Genomic DNA, 18,122 nt, shown 5'->3' on the forward strand with positions numbered 1-18,122 from the left:
TCAAGGGGATACAAATTGGAAAGGAAGAGGTCAAAGTGTCACTATTTGCAGATGATATGATAGTATACATGAGCGACCCCAAATATTCAACCAGAGAACTCCTTCAGCTGATAAACACCTTCAGCAAAGTGGCAGGATACAAAATCAACTCAAAAAAATCAGAAGCCCTCCTATATACCAAAGACAAAAAGGCTAAGAAAGAAATTAGGGAAACAACACCCTTCACAATAGCCACTAATAACATAAAGGACCTTGGTGTGACTCTAACCAAGCAAGTGAAAGACCTGTTTGAGAAAAACTTCAAGTCTCTGAAGAAAGAAATCGAAGAAGATATCAGAAGATGGAAAGATCTCCCGTGCTCATGGATTGGTAGGATTAACATTGTGAAAATGGCCATCCTGCCAAAAGCAATCTACAGATTCAATGCAATTCCCATCAAAATACCAACTCAATTCTTTACAGACCTTGAAAAAAAGATTCTCAGCTTCATATGGAGAAACAAAAAACCCAGAATCTCCAAAACGATCCTGTACGACAACAGATCATCTGGAGGTATCTCCATTCCTGATCTCAAGGTGTAGTACAGGGCAACAGTAATAAAAACTGCATGGTATTGGCATAGAAACAGAAAGGAGGATCAATAGAACCGCATAGAAGACCCAGAAATAAATCCACACACCTATGAATACTTGATATTCGACAAAGAAGCCAATTCCATTCAATGGAAAAAAGACAGCATCTTCAACAAATGGTGCTGGACCAACTGGATGTCTACATGCAGAAAAATGAAAATAGATCCATATTTATCACCCTACACAAAACTAAAGTCAAAGTGGATCAAGGACCTCAACATAAAACCAGATTCCCTAAATCAATTGGAAAAAAAAGTGGGGAACAGCCTAGAACTCATTGGCACAGGAGACAACTTCCTGAACAGAACACCAACAGCACAGGCTCTAAGAGCAACAATCAATAAATGGGACCTCATGAAACTGAAAAGTTTCTGTAAAGCAAAGGATACCGTCATCAAAACAAAACGACTGCCTACAGATTGGGAAAGAATCTTCACTAATCCTTTATCTGACAGAGGACTAATATCAAGTATATACAAAGAACTAAAGAAGCTGAAAAGCAGCAATCCAAGTAATCCAATTAAAAAATGGGGAACAGAGCTAAACAGAGAATTCTCGACAGAGGAATATCGAATGGCAGAAAAACACTTAAAGAAATGCTCATCCTCATTAGCCATCAGGGAAATGCAAATCAAAACGACCCTGAGATATCACCTTACACCCATCAGAATGGCCAAGATGAAAAACTCAAGCGATAACACACGCTGGAGAGGTTGTGGAGAAAGGGGAACCCTCCTCCACTGCTGGTGGGAATGTAAACTGGCACAACCACTCTGGAAAGCTATCTGGCACTTTCTAAGACAAATAGGAATAGTGCTTCCTCCAGACCCAGCTATACCACTGCTAGGTATATACCCAAAGTTTGTTCAAGTACACAAAAAGGACACTTGCTCAACCATGTTTATAGCAGCTCTATTTGTAATAGCCAGAACCTGGAAACAACCCAGATGTCCATCAACGGTGGAATGGGTACAGAAATTGTGGTATTTTTATACAATGGAATACTACTCAGCAATCAAAAAGGAGGAAATCATGAAATTTGTAGGCAAATGGTGGGATCTAGAAAAGATCATTCTGAGTGAAATATCCCAGAAGGAGAAAGACAAACATGGGATATACTCACTTATATAGACCTATAAGATATGATAAACATAATGAAATCTATACACCTAAAAAAGATAATCAATTGAGCGGACATGGGGTAAGATGATCAATCCTCATTTAGAAAGACAGATGGGATGTGCATTGAACGTATGACAGGAGTCTACTGAGCGCATCTGAAAGACTCTAACTAGCAGTGTTTTCAAAGCAAAGACTCATGACCAAACCTTTGGCAGAGTACAGGGAATCATAAGAAAGAAGGGGAGTTAGTCTGATGGGGAAAGGATAGGAGCTCCACAAGGACCAAATATATCTGGGCACAGGGTCTTTTCTGAGACTGACATTCAACCAAGGACCATGTATGGATATGACCTAGAACCTCCACTCAGGTGTAGCCTGTGGTAGCTCAGTAACCATTTGGTTTCCCAAAGTGAGGGGAACAGGGACTATTTCTAACAGGAACTCAATGACTGGCTCTTTGGTCTCCCCACCCCCGAAGGGAGGAGCAGTTCTGTTAGGCCACAGAGGAGGGCTTTGCAGCCAGTCCTGAAGATACCTGATAAAGCAGGATCAGATGAATGGGGAGGAGGTCCCCCCATCAGTGGACTTGGAAAGGGGCACGGTGGAGATGAGGGAGGGAGGGAGGGAGGGACTGGGAGGGAATGAGGGATCGGGACACGGCTGGGATACAGAGTTAATAAAATGTAACTGATCAAAAAAAGAAAAAAAAAAGAGCTAATGCAAAAGGCAAAGAAAGGGGGTTTGAGGAATTACCATTTTTCTTTTGCTGTGTCCTTAGCATGAATTAGGGGAGCAGAACTGCATTTGGACCAAGCTGAGCTGCAGGATTTGAGGATGAGCTTGCATTGTCTCCATGCATCAAATGACCGCACAGTGAGTCTGTCAAGATACTTTGCCCTCATTTGTTTCCCTTGGGAACCCAAATGCTAAATAAACTCCCTTAAAAACTAAAGGCGGTTATAATCCAGACGTAAACAAAGATGAACAGTGATGAGCAACAGGGGGGACCTCCTCCATTTATACAGCGTGGAAAGAAGACCGGCTCAAAAGTCCCTACCCCGGGGGGATTTCCCAGAAGAAAATGTGAACCAGAAAACTCACAAGTCTCGTTTTTTTAAATGTAGAAAGCATAATTTCCATATTGCGGCCCATTATATAAAGAAATGGGTGACATTCAAGAATAATGGCCGTGCATCAAAAGAAAGAAGTCAATTTCCCCACATCGTAACAGCATTCCGTTCCTCACTTCTAAGCTTTATTCAGCTTTTATTTCATAATATGTTTTCTCTCTTCAGTGCCACTGGCCTTGGAAATACCTCAAAAGGCTGTCGATTTTGTAATGGCACCTTCTGTGAATTTTCACAATAAAATCATAAAGCTGTCATCACTAAGAAAAAAAAAATACACTGAACATTCCTGGAGAGGTAGGATGCTGCCGCTCTCCTGTTCCCATAACCTCTATTGCTCTCTAAGGCTCCCTAAGGCCATAAATCCTCAGAGAATCATAATGTGGAAGGTGAACTGGTGTGTGCCAATTCTGGCAAGTCCCAGGAAGGCAAGAGGATAGTCTTTCAGCTGCTGTACCAATGGCTGTTTCCACAGAGCTGGAATGACACAAATGCTGTTCTGACAGTGTGGCTGCCATGGTCTCCAACAGGTGGTTTCAAAGCGCAGGTGGGCGCTCTGCTTTTGGATTTTAATTAGTGCAGCTCTGCTTGGCTTGACAATGTGAACATCCTCTTAGCCAGCCTGCATCATGTAACTTGTTAAACCTCCCGGCTTCCAGACTGGCTTCAACGTCCAGTTGAGTAGCGAGGAACTAATCTTCAAGTGTTCAGTCTATGCTGGATGTCCTGGGTTGGGCTGCTAAGGTTGGAAGGGGGAACTGTCCTTTTCTGGGGAGAAGGGGAGGGGGAAAAGGAGGAGAGGATGAATGGGTGGGTCTGGGAGGAGAGGAAGGAGGTGTGCCTTCAGGATGTAAAATGAATAAATAAATAAAATTTTTAAAAAAGAAAAATAATCTGTCTATGGTTAAACTTCACAGTGAACCTGGTCCCTCGTGAAATTCCAGGCTTTTGTTATTTCTACCAAGAAAAAGGAAAGCAGTTCTCAGAGCCTTTGCCTAACAGCGATACCCTCTCCTGAGAAGTGTGTGAATGTGTGTGTGTGCATGTGTGAAGGCTAGAGGTAAGTGCTATATGCCTTCCTCAATTGCTTTTCCACCTTCTTTTCTGAGACAGTATCTCTCACTGAACTTAGACCTCACCAAGGGAGCAACCCAGCCCCCCTGGATCCTTCTGCATGGTTTCCTCAGTTCTGGGGTTGCTACAGAACACGTGTCTACTCTTAGAGTACCAAGGCAGAAAGCACAGGAACGAATTCATTCTTTGTTTCTCCCAATGCTGCCACTTCACAATTCCATTTGTATAAGGGAAGGAACTCATTCACTCTCCACTTAGGAGTGTTGTTCTTTATAGAAGTTTACTACAGACACTTTTCCCCACCCGTGCTGATAACTGTTTGACAGGAAAACACACACATGAGAAAGAGCTTAGAACTGCAGCCTGGTTACTGCTCAGAAAAAAGTTAATCAGCTTATTGTCACCATAAGGAAATAAAAAATAAATACTAGGTTCATACTGATATATATGCATATATACATTTATATGGATGGATGGATATACTGGGCGTATTTCTGTAACGTATGAGGCTGTCTTTAGAGATGCCAGGTGCTTTCACATTGCACCAATGCACTTATCTTGGCTTCTTACTGTAAGTGAATCTCAGAGAAGGGTGAAGGTCTGTGTTTGCAACTGGCTGAACCTGCTTCAGGAATCTAAGATACCATGATGGTAGCAGGAACTCTGTTGTTATGGGACACCTGTTCTTTCAGAAACACAGCTGCCGTAAGCCTCATTTTCCTCAGACCCGAAGTGGGACCAAAGGGAAGACGTTTCTTCTGAAGACTTCCATGACTATTTGCTGTATTTTATTTTGAGACATGCCTGGCTCAAAACAAGAACTCCATGAACATTAGCTGTTGTTTTTAGGCTCACTAGCATTTTGAAACTCCATGGGTTTCTCTTATTCATTGGTATACCTGCTTAGACCTTATGAAACGTTTCCTTTAAAGAGCAGAGGGAGTGAATGAATTCCTTGGAGGCCAACTGGAAGCAAAGCAAAGCAAACAAACAAACAAACAAAACAACAACAACAACAACAAAAACCAAAATGGAGACCACAATGAAAACCAATAATTCTGTACATTTTCTTGTACTTGAGATGAATTTTATAGTGTGTTATATGTGAACATATTTGCTAACATCTTTGCTAAATAGTTGACTTCTATATATTTGACAACATAGGAAGGTAACAGGATCATTTTGTAATTCTAGGTCCCCACAGACACCTCACAGGGACAGGCGAACTTCACAAAAGGCGTACTCCATCAGAACCTGACACTTAAAGTGTTGTCCATGAATCAGTGCGTCAGCATGCCTTGGAGTTTGTGAAGAACAAATCATGTCTGACCTCACTATGCAAATATGGAGTCAGACTGAACCCAAATGATTCCTATGCAAGTTGAGAATCAATGACTGGACCACTAGGGAACTTCTAGTGCATACTTGCTCTGACTAAGTATGCTGGGAAATCAGCAGAGACGGAGACTATCATGGGATCCTGACACTGTGGCAACTAATGTGAGGACCACACACATGCAGAGGACATCTTCCCTTCTTCTGAGGGTTTCACTGTCGGGAGCGAGAAAGCAGCAGAGACCTGCCTCTGTGGAAACCCACCCACCACTTCATCATGCGCGCAGTTTTTCTCATGGTGACCATGTACCTTTATAGTGGAGAAGACTGAGAACCACGGTCATACTCCTATTTTATTTACTTTGTGTGTATGTGTGTGTACACACGTGCACATGCATGTAGAGTTAAGCATATGTGTGAGACAGCATATCTATGTGTGCATGTGTGTGGAGGCCAGAGGACAAGCTTAGGTGTCATTCCTCAGGCACTCTTAACATTTTCTTTTTGAGGCAAGGTCTCTCTCTCATTGGCCTCTAGATTAAGTATGCCAGGCCAGCAAGCACCAGAGATGCCCTTGTTTCTGCTTCCCCAGTGCAAGGATTACAAAAATGCTCACCACCACGCCCAGCTTCTTGATAAGTTCTGGAACTTGAACTCAGTTCATTATGCAAACAAGAAGGAGATTTCGTCAACTGGGCAATTCCCCCAGGCCAGTCTTCTTTCTCATATTACCAGCTCAGTTGACAAATTCTTCGGACCCCTCCAACCCTTTACCCCTATAAATACTATTAATCCAGGGGAAAACAACTGAAACTCAAAACAAAAGTGTCTATCTGGTGTGAAGAAGAAATTAAAAATATTTCTTAGCCAGACTGACTTTTCCTAAGCTCATGATGGGGTAAGGCTGGGAGCTAGAGACACCTGTTTAACTCTGAGGCTTCCCACATGCCCTCTTTTGGCTCTGTGGCCCCGAATTAATGAGTTTACCGAGAACCGTAAGGGGAGGAAAGCCTTCCGGTGCCTCACAGAGCCTCCCTTTCTCCAGAGGTCAGGTTTGCATGAAGCTGTCAAAGTCTGATGCTATGCAGAGTGACTTCTTCACAGAAGGACACCAGAGTCTGCACTGTCATGGGAAAACTGACGAGGCAGAAAAAGCAGAAAGACGGTTAAAGTGCAATCTCTTTTTCTGTTGTCACTGGAGCTATGTTCATCCAGAGTGACAACAGAGGCAAGAACGCCCTGGGGTGGAGGAGTATAAAAACTGAGTGACTGGGTTCCTGAGCGGTGGTGTGAGGAGGTGGCTGGGCTCTGGGGAGAAAGAGGAATGAATGCTCTGTCCATAAACCCACAAGGATGGGCAGGGTCTCATGAATCCCACCCATCAGGACCTAATGTTGACCACAGCTAACGTGAACTCGAGAGTGCAGTTGCCATGTCATGCCTGGAAGATAGCACTTCGCAGAATCTCTCTCCACCCTCTGGCTCTTTTATCGTTGTTGATGTTACCCAAGACTTGGAGGGGGTAATACAGCCATTCTATTAGGGAGAAACATCCATTGGTCACTTATTCTAAGCCTTGGTAGATTTCTCACTTCTTGATGCCACCAATGTGCCTCAGTCTTGTCCCTGCTTGTGTCCAGGCCACACTGCCTATCCCAGCTGCCTTTTTCACAATCAATCTCACTGCATCAGGACTTGATGTGTATACTCACGGTACTTTGGAACTACCACTGACCTCTTAAGTTCCAAGACCAATGGCCTTCTAGAAGGTCTATTACGCTTTGCTTTGGTCTTTGAGAGAACCTGTCATTCAGCGCTCTTCCTTTGACACCTCATCATTCTGCTTTTTAACACACCAGGCCTTCTCTTCTGCGCTTCCTTCAATGACTTGACCCCTCTTCATCTCTTTGAAATATGTCTGCTTCCTAAGGTTCAGTCTTTCTTTACACTAGCTCCACTCTGTCACAGCTTCCGGCAACCTTCAATGAAAATGCCTGCAGATGTACTTCTCGACACGTGAGCTTTAAAACCAGGAGCTGGCAGATAGTTCAGTGGTGAAGAGTGCTTGCTGCTCTTCCAGAGAATTGGAGTTGGGATCCCGTACAACCACCTGTAACTCTAGCTCCAGCGGCAACCAACATCTTCTTTTGGCTTCCTTGGGTAATTTCATGCACATGCACACACCCATAAATTAAATATTAATGAAAACATTCAGGGGCTGGGGACTTAGGTCAGGGGCAGAGGGCTTCCTTAACATGTGTGAGGCCCTAGGACCAGTCCCTAGGAACACATATGCACACACATACCTTCCCCTGCCCACCTAGTATTTTCAGACACTTGACAGACTTTCCATTTATCCATATAATTTTGTCTAGAGTGCTAGTCTTATGTTCAATAACTTCTAAGCTTAGAGAAACTTATTCCATATTGTAATGAGTAAAGAGAGGCTGGCAAAGTATTTCTTGCCTTTTAGTATTTCATAGAGTCACTATTTGCCCCAAGGCTGTGCAGCACAGAGCAGTTTGATGCAGAGCAGAGGGACAGTCCCACTTTGCCCTATTTACTCCTTGAACATATTCATACGCCATGCTTCTATGTGCTTGGGGTACAGGGACAAGAGGGAATGACTGTGTAAAGGAGGACTTCCAATTTAGGCTTCTCTGGTAGGCTGATACTGCGCACAGACAGAGGAGATTCAAGAGTACCGTATGAAGGCAACCACAGAAAAGAGCTTTACCCCCAACCCCAGCCGCAGGGGTCTACTGTGTATGGGACTATTGTGAAGCTGTTTTCTCTGAAATGAAACACCCTCCATGGAAAGAGAAAGGAAGAAGGAGGGAGGAAGAAGGAAAAAAGGAGAAAGGAAGAAGGAAGGATGAGGAAGGAAAAAGGAGGTGGGAAATTCATAAGACTCAGGAAGCTCACCAAACTTACCAAGCTAATGAACTTCCAAGATTCACAAGGTCCCTTTCTCAGGTTTCATAAGCAGTGAATGATTGCAGAAAAGGGACCCTTTACATGGCTGAGCTGCCTTGCAAGTTTGGCAGGGGCCTCCAGAGACACAATTTTATAAGTTGTCATGCATGCTGGGGTGGGATTTTTGTAACCCCACTAAATTCACTCATTCATTCACCAAGCTAGCTTTGGGTAGGGTCACATCTTTAGTCTGTCATTAATGGCTTATCTGCGGTGTTCACATCTCCCTGGGGAAAGATGCACAGTAGGTACACAATGAATAAGACGGCATAGGTAAAGCAAGACGGGAGGGCCTGATGCTATGTGGTGATCATGAATAAGCCAGCAGGAAGTCACACAGGGCACCAGGTCCCTGCCATGGCTGTAAATTTCATGCAGGAAGTGAACGAAGCTGTTAGAGCATTTTAATTAGGAGCGTCTGAGCGGCATGTTGTGGCATGTGTTTCACAAGAATCACTCCAGTTGCCCTGGTGAGATCAGGCTGGGAAGACAGTTGCAGGCAATCCTGCCATCATGAACTCTGGCATCTTCCTAACTAAACTTCCTAACTCAAACTCTGAGCCAAAGTGGACTCCCCGTCCTCAAGTTGCTTTTGTCAGGTATTTTGTCATTATATAAAGTATCTAATGGAGCCTGACTGGGAAGAAAAACCCATACGTGTCAAGAGACAGACAGGAGGAAAAAAAAAGACAGAAAGAAGAGTGGGTTGTGAGGATGTGAGATTTGAAATTAGATTTCCAAGTCTGAGGTGTGTGTTAAGCAGACAGGCAATGAGCTGAGTGGGCAACTTGTGGCCTTTCAGATCCGAGAATATAGCTTCTCAGTGCCCACAGGGATGAGGAGGAAGACCCGCAAATTGGTGCCACATTCCTGTTTGTTGGTGGCCATGAAGCAGCTTCCTAGCACAGGAAATGGTCAAACCATTCCTTTGAATAAGCCCAGCCATTGGTTTTAAGTCAGCATTCTGCGGCAATAGAGGTGACTGCTTTTATTGCTGACATTTTCAGCACAGTGGGGAGGGGGGTGGAGAAGGAGAAAAAGGGAGAGGGAGTGAGCAGTTCATAGAGCTGATTGGTTCATCTCATTTTACTTACACATAGTGCTGGGCAAAGTGTCCCAAGGGGTGATCTGGTGGATACTGGGTGCAGGCCTTCCTATAACAACAGAGAGGATGTTTCTAAGAGAAAGTGGACCAAGGGTTTTGACCATGGGCATCTACTGAAGCACATACATGAGGGCACAGGGATGCAGCTAAGTGTGTGGAGATACACCTGGAACTCACAAATGTCTTACAGTTTATATTCACTATGAATGACTGGAAGGAGAAGCTGTGCCCACCATCTGGACCTTTAGTGGTTCATCGTCACTTTTATGATATTTCTACCTTTTAATAAGTGTGATCTTTCTCTCCTCTGTGATAAATATGTAAACATACATTTATCAAATCCTCCTTTTTCTTCCATGACCACTCTCTATTTTGCTGCATAATTATTCTTAGTCTCTGCCTTCAGCTCTCTTGGAAGTGATAGAGTCCAGAGGAGAGGGCAAAGCATCCGAACCCTAACACTGTATGGAAGTGCAGTTGCCTTGATCCTTCCTAAGGATGAACTTCAGTCATTTAATACAAACATGCCCAGGGCAGAGACAGTAGGGAAGAGCCTAGACTGACCCACGACGGCCATAGGATTATCAATACTTGGAGTTTCTTTGATGAATCTGGAAGCGTGCTTAGCCAAAGGACATCAGGAAATGTGTTTCCTGTGCCTGAATGTCAAAGTCACCAAACACAATTAATGTAAAAAAAAATATCGTAATAAACTCACCTTCATTTTATCCTTGGAAAGGCCACAGTTTATTTATATCTAGCTCAGACTAAGATGAATCGATCTGACCCAATGTGCTGAGAGTAAGTTAAGTGCCAAGAGAGTAAAAAAAATTAGTTGCAACCACAAGCCTCAAAAAAGATATTTCTTGTCTATGAGACCACAGGGTGGTCAACTTTCAATGAAAATTAATCTGCTCAGCATTTTCTAAATTTTGAGTTGGTAGTTAAGCCCTCCAAGAAGCCTAGTGCTATCATAAGTTATTAAAAGTCTTTACAGGAGGGGTAATCATGCCAATCCACTATTAAAATGCCTTAAAACAAATTAGTCTGAAGGTCTTTAGTAAGTTTACATTAGAGAAACTAATATTTTCTAACTTTCAATGAAAATTAACTGGTTGCAGGGCCAGATGTGGTGGTGTATGCCTCTAATCCCAGTACCTGGGAGGCAGAGGCAGGTGGATTTCTACAAGTTTGAGGCCAGTGTGCTCTATACAGTCAGTCATAGTGAGACCATGTCTTTAAAAAAAAAGTGACGATGACAGAGGATATACTAATTGTTTTTTATATGAACAACATACTTATAATAAATATAACAATTATGCGTAACATAATTTTATAGTAGTTATTATTGTAACAATTATACATAATTTTGGTATTATTAGGAATGCTGTAAATATTTTTAACATTACTAGTTCACATGCATAAGGTAATGAATGGATTAATGACCTATTTTCATGTATGATGTAGGCACTTGGGAAAGCTTTCCGATATCATATATTTTGGGAGACAAATTGAGTAGTCTCCCTGTGGTTTGTATCTGGTTGGAGTGTGTTCCCCAGGGGCTCACACTGGAAGCTTGGATTTGCTTTGATGATGTGGAAGACAATGGAACTCTTTAACAGGCGGGGTATAATGCTAGGTAATTCTGTCATTGGTGCTGCCCTCTGACTGGAATCCTTGTACTTCTCCTCTTCTGCTTTCTGTTGTTTGTGTTGTTATTTATGTCATTCTCTCTCTCTCTCTTTATCTCTCTCCTTTTCTCTTCCTTCTTCCCTCCCTCCCTTCTCCTCTCCCCTTTATGCTCTCTATCATGATGTGATGTGATTTGGTGGAGGAAAGGTAACCCTTATCAGAGGCAGGGCCACGAAGTTTGGACTGTCAGTTTCTAAAACTGTGATCTAAGAAAACCTTTTCTTCACAACTTATCCAGCCTCAGGGTACGCAAGAGAAAGAAAACTAACCCAGTGTTTACCTTGTCCATCATTACTGTGCCAGCACTAATGATGGATACTAGTAACACAGAAACTAAACGACAGTTTGCTCTCTTCATCATTCTGATGGGAAAGTCAACAAGGGAGAAAGGACACAGGATCTGGTTGCTTTTTCTCTTAGCCTTGATTTCCCATAGGACCTGGAGAACGGAGCCCGGATGACACCAGAGCTGTGCGCAGCAGTGTCTGTGGGAGCTCTGGAGGTGACGGCAGGAAGAGAGGAAGACTCCCTTTTGCATTCTGACCTCCCCAAGAGCCTCTGCTTCTCAATGAACTCTGCTTTGTCTTTTTAAACTAGTGTTTGAAGTAGAATTTAGAAGACCCCTACCTGTGTGTATTATTGAAATTTTTGTGGTAGCTGTTGGCAGGTGCCTATGCTATGGATTTCCCATTTTGTCTCTTTACACGACTCAGAATCTACTTTCTGTTTTCTTATCACCTTAGTATATATCTGATGAATCCTGCCCCTCCTCTCCAAACTCAATTGCTTTTTATCCTTTTGCTCTCCCTCTTCCTGCCCTTGATAAGTTAATGAACCAATTAATTAATTAATTGAATTTAGAGTAGTATGTACATGCATTTGACCATGGTGTGGTGGTCAAAGGACACCTTGTAAGGATTCGTTTCTCTCCCTCTAGCATGTCAGTTGTGGGGATCAAGCTCAGGGACTTAGTTCTTCAGGCTTGGCTGCAAGCGCTTTTAGCACTGAGCCATCTTGCCTGCCCACCTTTCCCCTTTTCACCCTTCTTTACTCCCTTACTCCTTTCCTATCCTTTTCTCTCCCTTCTGTTTCCTTCCTGCCTTCTCCTCCTGTGTCCTTCCCTCCTTCTCCTTCCTTCCCTCTCTGTGGTTCTTCTCCCACCCTCCCTCCTTTCTCTTTCTCTTTCCCACCTTTCCCCATTTGCTTCTTCTCAAGCCTTCTGATCTGGCTGGGACTGGACTCTACACCGTCCGTCCCAGCTTATGATCTCCCAAGGTGAAGCTGGTCTCAGGACAACAGGGAAAAATGGTTCATTTGTGCCTCATGGGTCAGAAAAGAAAATTGATGAACAGACCTGAATTGCTCACTGTAGCATTTCTACAGCCACCAAAGATGCAGGGACACCCAGATCTGTGCCTGCTTCCGCTTTCCCTGCTCAGCAGATCTGCTAATGATATTACTGCGCTCATCCTACAGTCCTCTTTAGAGAAATTGCTATTGATCTTGACAAGCTGTGGACGTGCTGTTCTTTTCCTTGGGGGCAGATTCCTGCAGATGGTTTCCGATATGTTTTGTTATATTTTATTAATAAAAAGGCAATCCAAAACAAAATCTCTACCTTTTAACTGCTCTGTAAGTTACTGAACATTTTCTTTGAAATAGTTCTCATGAACATGAACTTGCTCACCGTATGATGACAGAGTAGATGGGATGTTATGTTGACATCGACCCAATGCCAATAAAGCCTCATCTTTGCTGTATTGTGTTTGTGCTCTAGTGGGTGAATGAGCTTGAAAACTCTTATTCTGTGCAGGCGGCCAGCACAAGCACAATTGTCTTCTACTCTCAGGGCTGCGAATGGCATTGTGCTTGTTTGTTCTGAGAATAAACCCAGGGATTCATCCATACTAGGCAAAAACTCTGTCACCTAGTATATCCTTAGTCCTAGGATACAGACATAAATAGTCCTCAAAAGAGTAGTAAGGAGTCTGAAGAAAACGGAATTGATGCTGCATTTAACCCATATGACTGGGACACTGGTGTTCCTGGAATATTAGTAATGGTCTATGGCATGTTTCATACTATTTACACATGGTCTAAGACAAGTTTATGTTTAGATTAGTTATTCTTTCTTTCCAAGACAACATTTTGGAGTCTCTGTTATTATTAAATGCGGTCTAAGCTCTGTCCAGTGGGACATGGGCAGAGGGAATGTGTGCAGCTCTGAAAAAATGGGTCCAGAGCACTCCCTCATAGTCAGTCTGTCTTGGCTCTTTCTGTTCTCCTAAGACTGTAGTCGGGACACCCTTCAGATGAATTTGGAAATTTGGCCAAGGATGAACTGTCCCCTTTGGCATACCACTCCAAGAAGAGTTGCCTGACCAGGACGACTCAAATTAGATTCTAATATAAGGAAAACACAGGCTAATACTACCTTAATCTACTGATTTTTCTTGAGTTTACTAAATGTCAGCTCTATCAGCAAGAATCATTAGATTGATAAATGTTTGATACTCTCCTAATGAATGAGAGAAACATGGAAGGCACTATACAAAGAATGAAGTTCTTTCTGTTGAATTGACATGCATGGCAAAGCCTTTCATTCAGGGTTTTCATTTGAAATGTGACTTTGCTCCATAACTTAAAACAGGCCTTTGAGGGGATCTGAATTAAAACTGATGACCACACGAAGTGTACGTAGAACCAAAACACAAACTATAGGGTTGGGGTGATGCAACAAAGTGTTTGCTCTGCAACCATGAGGGCCTGGGTGTGGTCCCACAGAACACAAGTTAGAAAGGAGAGAGCTGGATGTGGTGGTGCATTAGGGTGCTCACTGTCCAGTCAGCTTAGTATAGTTGGTGACCTCCAGCAATGCCCAGTGGGAGATGCCGTCTCAGAAAACAAGATGGATGGCCTCTAAAGAATGTGAGCTGTGGTTTCCCTCTGGCCTCCTCATGCATGTGCAGGAACACTCTCACACATGTGGGCTTGCACAGTCATGGTTACAGGTACATCCATACATATATGTGCTCACACACACTCACACATACAAAAATATTCCCAAGAATGTAAAAAGTTTCATTGCTAAAGTTCACTTGATTCCTCATTTTACTTGTCTCAGAGGAGAGTCAGGGTAAGAAAAACACTATTACTTGACTTAATAATTATAGGGAAGTGACTATTCATATCAATAGTGTATTTATTTATATCTACCTATTGTCTCATTCAGTCCCGCAATATGCATTAAGAAACAGGACTAACCGAGAAACCTGTGACTGATGGGAAGACATGGCTTCAGATCAGACCACTCATTAAAGCCAGAGCTGGAGAATGAAGGGTGCCATGTTGATGATCAAGTCCAATACAGTCATCCAAGACAGTCATTTCTATGTCCTCTCAGCATGGACCTGCTGGACAACACTGAAGCCTTAACTGTTCCCACCCCACCTTCTTGAACTACCTAAGGTCCTTGGGAATGACCATACTTACTGGCATCTCTTCACTTCACTTTATTTTGACTTTCAAAAGAATCTAGGTTGTTGATTTTTCTTGCCACTGGAAGCTCATTTCTTGGATTCTGAGAGATATGATACTTGTTTATTTATGCTTTGTCAGCTTATTCCAGTCTTCTACACAGCTTCTGAGTTTTACTGATGGCCAAGCCTTCATTTGCAGTTCATGGAGTCCTTGTGCCATATGGGGGCAGCGTTATCCAAACTACCTTGAGTTCATAACGCTACCAGCCACCTGGAGGAAGAACTCCCTCTGCAAATTAGATTGTCCCAAGAATTCCAGATGGGTGGGCACCATGGCTTTATGACTGATATGCCAGTTACTAGAAATCCAAATTCAAACTCATCACATTCCTGTCTTTTTCTAGCCCATCTTTCTGAATTCCGAGTCGCCACTATTTGCCTCTGTTTTATACTGGTTACTTTTTTTCATGGCTCTGATAACTTGACTGACAAAAATGACATAAGAGAAGATAGAATTGTTGGCTCATGGTTTCATGTAACGGGGTCACAGTGATGGGGAGAACATGCAGAACAGCTTTGTCTGTGGTGGTGAGAGTTTCTGCCTGTGGCTCAGGGAACAAAGATGGATATAAAGGTTGCCTGCCACGAACCTTTGTCTACTAGTTAGCACCTTCATCTTAAAGGCTTCTGGACATTTCTGAAACGGTTTCCAGTAGATAAGGAGCCCATTGGGGACATTTTTTCATATTCCATGAAAAAATGTTCCATGTATGAAAGCCAAACCTGCAGGTAGATTGTAGCTTTGACTCCTGTGTTATGCTCTTCTCTTACTTCCACTAGTCATCCAGACACCTGAGTGTCCTCCGCCAATCACTGCTACATGGAAGCCAGTATCCTTTAAGAAGCATAAACCCCAGCACCGAACTCATTTGGTTCCCTCTATCTTCAGCCTTCCCGGTTTAGTGACAAGACTTTCCACCGCCTGGAATTCCTCCCCCAGCTTTTCTCCAGCCTACTGTTCATTGGGTTCTTGTCCTGCCCTCCACTGTGTGGCCTGTGTCTTGGTGCTACCACAAAGTCCTGTTTCCTCCAGCGTCATGGGTGATACTCCAACAGCACCACCTTCTGGGGAAGTCTGCTTGCCTGTGACAGCCTGTGACAGAGACTTTCTGTGTAGGTCTCCCAACCACAGCTCCATTTAAACAACTGTCAGGAGGCACTGCCCTTCCTGTTGAGATGCCCTGACAAGACTCAGCACTCAGCTAGGATGAACTGAGCTTCAAGGACAAACTCTGAGATGTGTAAGTCGGAACACCCAAACCCCTCCCTGCGGCCCCTGTGTAAATTTCTTATCTTGTCAGGGTCATGGTTTCCTTACCTGTAAGGTGAGGTACTAACAGTATTCATTCATCTCACCATGTTGCTCTGAGCGTTAAATGAGGATATCCATGTGACATGTCAGAACGGTGCTGTCGGGGTGACAGCAAGCCGAAAGACCTGGGTGTGATTCCAGAACCCACAATGGAAGGCAAGAATTCACTCCTGAACATTGACTTCTGCTCCCTCCCCCCCAAATAACAGATGAATATAATTAGAGTGGTAATTGGAGAATAGTGTTTTGTGTCAGTGATCATTAGGATTTGCATTTGTCTCACCCTAGCTTTGCACCAGAAAGAGAGTACAGGAATAAAAGAAATTAGACACAGGTGCAGGAGGGACTGGCTTTAAAAACAAAATAAAATTGGATTTTTCTTGACTCAAATAATATCCAGTTCTTCTGAAGTTAAATGGATATCAAGAGAACCATAGGCCAATGCTATTGCAGAGAAAGTAGAACCAAGTGACTGAAAATGATCCAGTTAACTTTTCCAGGTTTATTTTAGCATGCTGTGACAGGGAATCTGGGATGATACAGTTAAAATGTTAGATTGGCCAGTGCTGTGAACTCAACCAGCCAGTAGTACTGTGCCCGCGCACACACACACATACACACACACACACACACACACACACACACACACACTACAGATACAAGTACATGCACACACATGCATACATGCACATATGCACCACAGCAGGATCTTCTGTCCACATACACAAAGAAAAGACCTCAGCTCCTTTCCCAAGGGAGACTTTCAAGACCCAAAACAAACCATTCCAAGAAGATGAAAACAAAAGCTAGAGCCTTTCGATAGCAGCTGTTTTCAACACTCACTTCAGTCAGCCCCTCCCCTTTTATTTTTAAATCAGAGGACTAGCCCTTGTCAATCTTCTCTATCTGTCGATTCCAAAGAATCCATATAAATGTAACTCTCTGGAGTTACGTCAGAGAGCTCTCCTCTGATAGTGGGCCAGAGGATGCTGGCCTTGAATCTGTTGGCTTTACAGGGGAGCCACCGTACTGCAGAGGATAAAAGGCTTCCCTCTGCCCCCCTCATCCTATCTATTCCAAGGCCTCAAAATCCTGCAGCAGGAGCTTCAAGTCTCATTCAGAGGTTGCAAAGCTGGCAAGCTTGGGTGGTAGAAATATCACCAAGTCAGCAAATTGACAGATGGCAGATTGGAAAGACAGCAAAGGACTGAAGAGACAATGGAAATGCCAGACAACTGTGGGGTGTAATGCAGATAGGTTTTTAATTAACAATTTGGTATGCAAATCCTGTAAGCAGGAGGAAAAGACAAAATTGAAATCACTGAAAACTAGAGCTGGAATGGACATTAGAAATGGCATATTTGGGGAGAAAAGACTTGGTGTATAAGAATGCTTGCTGGGCAAACAAGAGGGCCTTAGTTCAAATTCCTAGCACTCACCTATTACAGAAAAAAAAGAAAGAAAGAAAGAAAGAAAGAAAAAGAAAAGCCAGGTATAGCCTCGCAAGCTAGTAATCCCAGTTTTGAAGAGTGGTGATACAGGAAACTAGCTGAAACACTAAACTTCAGGTTCAGCGAGATACCTTGTCTCAAAAATAAGGTAGACAGGGATTTGACATCTGACGTCTTCCTGTGCCACCTGGGTGAATGCATGCTGGCATATGTACCTCCATACACACATACACAAACATACTCCTCCACACACATACTTAAAAAAAAACACTTCCAAGATACCAAGATAAAAGTATGATTTAGGGAGCTTCAAATGATTTGCATCACCATTTTTTTTTTTTTTTTGGTTTAATAGGTGAGCTTAGTCATCAAAAAGAAAAGTAAAAATAATCTGAAACCACAGAGAAAGGAAGAAAGCATTTCAGAGAGGGAAGCAATGAAGGGGAAAAATTTCATTTTCTCTGTTACGAGCAACAGATGGCAGTTTTCAGAACATGTCAATGGCAACAACGTGTTGATTATCGACAATATATAAGTAACACGAATAGCGGTTGTGCATGGCTGCTCTTGTTTTATAAGGAAATCAGACCACCTGTGATGTCTTACAGTTGTCGAGTGCTATTTGAAAGTAGACTTAGATAAGCATTAGATAATGCATTTCAAACTTTAGGGCAAACGGTAAAAAAATAGGGGCACTGGTGTGTTGAGAAAGGAGAGAAAATGAGAGCAGCTCTTTAAGTAAAGTCACAGGAGATTT

The 18,122-nt window shown here is 43.0% G+C and overlaps 1 protein-coding gene across 8 annotated transcripts in view; it reads right to left on the bottom strand.

The window, feature by feature from the left end:
* Window positions 1-18,122, bottom strand: part of Chrm3 (cholinergic receptor muscarinic 3) — a 483,970-nt gene that overhangs the window by 106,180 nt on the left and 359,668 nt on the right. For 3 of the 8 annotated variants that reach the window (XM_060372315.1, XM_060372314.1, XM_060372317.1), the window contains one exon: window positions 9,361-9,420. The exons of the other annotated variants lie outside the window; for them this stretch is intronic. The gene's annotated coding sequence lies outside the window, so the exon portion shown is untranslated. The remainder of the gene's footprint in view (window positions 1-9,360; window positions 9,421-18,122) is intronic. 8 annotated transcript variants of the gene reach the window in all.

This window comes from Meriones unguiculatus, chromosome 19, assembly GCF_030254825.1.
Source record: "Meriones unguiculatus strain TT.TT164.6M chromosome 19, Bangor_MerUng_6.1, whole genome shotgun sequence".
Lineage (NCBI taxonomy): Eukaryota > Metazoa > Chordata > Mammalia > Rodentia > Muridae > Meriones > Meriones unguiculatus.